Source organism: Durio zibethinus, chromosome 2 (genome assembly GCF_047325235.1).
Source record: "Durio zibethinus cultivar Kanyao isolate XHJ-2024 chromosome 2, ASM4732523v1, whole genome shotgun sequence".
In the NCBI taxonomy this organism is placed as follows: Eukaryota; Viridiplantae; Streptophyta; class Magnoliopsida; order Malvales; family Malvaceae; genus Durio; species Durio zibethinus.
This window is the reverse complement of record NC_143163.1, coordinates 33,175,846-33,178,735: the sequence shown is the minus strand read 5'-3', so window position 1 is coordinate 33,178,735 and position 2,890 is coordinate 33,175,846.

The window sequence follows — 2,890 nt, the reverse complement described above, 5'->3', positions numbered from 1 at the left end:
ATAGGCATGAACCCTAATTTGTCGATTATATGACTCCCGTGCAAAGATGGATGAAAATTTACATCACTGCCATTCTGGTGACCAAGTCCCAAACTTTTTTTTTCCCTCAAGGCATAATTTAACAGAATTTGTGTGCTTTTTTTTTTTTATAATACTAGTGCAGTACATGGATGAAAATAAACATTTTTGTTTAGTTTTTTTAAATGAATTTTTTGGTTAGTTGAATGGGTAACAATTGAATATTTTTACTTGTAAGATTTTGATTTGATTTTTTTATTGTAAGCAATATTTTTGGTGAGTTAATTTCTTTATATCTAATTTTTTTACCCAAAATAATAAATTTTTACAATTGTTGAGATAATAATAAAACAAATTTCTTGTTATTGTCATTCCGAAATGTATGTTAGGAAAATAGGGTTCAGTCCCATGTAAGTAATTTTGGATCAAGTAAAGGTCATTGGCCTTTATCTTTTATTTTACACAGAGCCATAGCTACTTAATAAAAAAAGAGGTGGGTTGTTTTATGTGTGCGTCGAAATCCAAGCAGAGAAGGAAGAAAAGCCAAAAAAAGCAGAGAGAAAAAGAAGAAGGGAGAGTTGGTTGAACGGAAGTCGATCCGTGGTCCGATTGAGTTGAAACCTTGTCAGGAGGTTTATGATTCAGAGTTCTACATTATGAACGGTGAAGATCGGGTTCGACGTTCTCTAGAAACAAATTCAGGGTGTATTTGTTGAGTCACTTATTTGGTGAGATTTCTCCAATTGTTTTCTGTAGTTATTGTTTAGCTCTAGTTTTAGCTAAAGAAGAACTTTGTATACCTATTATTTGATAGTGAAGATTTTTCTGGTGGTCCGTGATTTTTTTCCTCTACACTGGAGAGTTTTTCACATAAATCTTAGCGTGCTTTATTTTTTTTGCGTCTTTGATTATTGATTGTTGTCTATTGCTTCTGTATTGTTGTGATTATTGCTTCAGGTACAACAAGTGGTATAAGAGCGAGGGTTATTTTGAGACATCGATACAGAAGCAACTCAGGATAGAAGTAAATTCTGTTTGAGATCATGGATGGTGATACAAGTTTCATGATAAAATTGACAGCATCGAATTATTCAATTTGGAAGCCTATGATGGAGGATCATTTATACTGTAAAGATTTATATGAGTCAGTATTAGGTGATTCGGCTAAACCAGCGGATATGAAAGATGAAAGCTGGAAGAAGGTAGGTAGAAAAACGTTGGCTACAATCAAAAAATGGGTTGATATCAGTGTGTTCCATCATGTAGCGCAGGAGTCAGATGCTCACATTGTTTGAAAAAAATTGGCAGCATTGTATAAGAGAAAAATAAGTATGAATAAAGTTATACTTGTTAAAAAGCTTGTAACTTTACAGTATAGGGATGGATGATCTATTACAGAGCACTTGAGTGATTTTCAAGATATATTTAATCGGATGACTACTATGGAGCTTAAGATGGATGATGAAATGAAGGCGTTATTTCTTTTGGGTTCATTACCAGACAGCTGGAATACTCTAATTGTGACTGTTCTTAATTCAGCTCATGATTATAAGGTGACATTGAAGATAGTAAAAGACAGTATGCTTAATGAAGAAGCAAGGTAAAAAGATGTAGACCCTGAGAATCAAGCTCTAATTACAGAGAATAGGGGTAAAAACATTGACAGAGATCAAGACTCAAAAGGTCGTGGTAAGTCTAAACATAGATCCAAGTCTAGAGATAAAGTGAAGTGTTTCTATTGTGGTAAAGCAGGTTATATAAAACGAAACTGTAGAATCTTGAAGCAAGAGCAAAAAGATGAGAAAGACAAGAGTTCAAATGATTGCAATATTGCAGCAGTAAATTCAGATAGTGATTCAGTTACTTTGATTTGTACACATGATGATTGTAATCATATTAATGATCCCGACATTGAGTGGATAGTTGACACAGGAGCGACATATCATTGTATTCCTAAGAGAGAGTTGTTTATAACTTACAAAGCAGGAGACTTTGATTGTACCAAAATAAGAAATAAGAGTGTGCCATAGATTGTTGAGATTGGTGATATTGTTGTATAAACTAGTACAGGCTACATGTTAACTTTAAGGGATGTCAGACACATTCCAGATATGAGAATGAATTTACTTGCTATTAATATCTTTAATAAGGAGGGATATGAAAGTCGACAAAAGAATGGATAGTAGAAGCTTCTCAAATGATCTATGGTAATTGTAAGGAGAAAATTATGCTACACAATGTATAAGACATGGATGCAATTGAACGGTAATAGGTAAATACCGTTGAAAATGATGCTTCAGCAAATTTGTGGCACAGGAGGCTGGCACACATGAGTGAAAAAGGGTTACAGGTTTTAGCAAGGTAGTCTCTCATTCTCTTGACCAAAGTTATGTCTTTCGATTCATGTGATTATTGTTTGTTTGGTAAGCATCATAGAGTTTTTTTTTCGTAAAAGTTCTCAGAGAAAAGAAAATAGATTGGAATTAATTTATTCTGACGTATGTGATCCCATTGAGGTTGAGTCATTAGGTGGTAACAGATATTTTGTTACTTTTATTGACGATGCTTCACGTAAAACTTAGATGTATATGTTGAAATACAAAAGTCAGGTACTGTAATATTTTCAAAAATTTTATGCCATAGTTGAAAGGATGACAGGGTTACCCTTGAAGTGTATTCGAACTAATAATGGTAGGGAATACACATTTAAAGGCTTTGAAGAGTATTGCTCAAAGCATGAGATCAGGCATAAGATGACAGAACTTGGAACATTGTAGCATAATGATATAGCTGAAAGAATGAATCGCACCATTGTGAAAAAAGTTAAATGTATGTTAAGGATGGCAAAATTACCAAAGCCATTCTGGGGTAA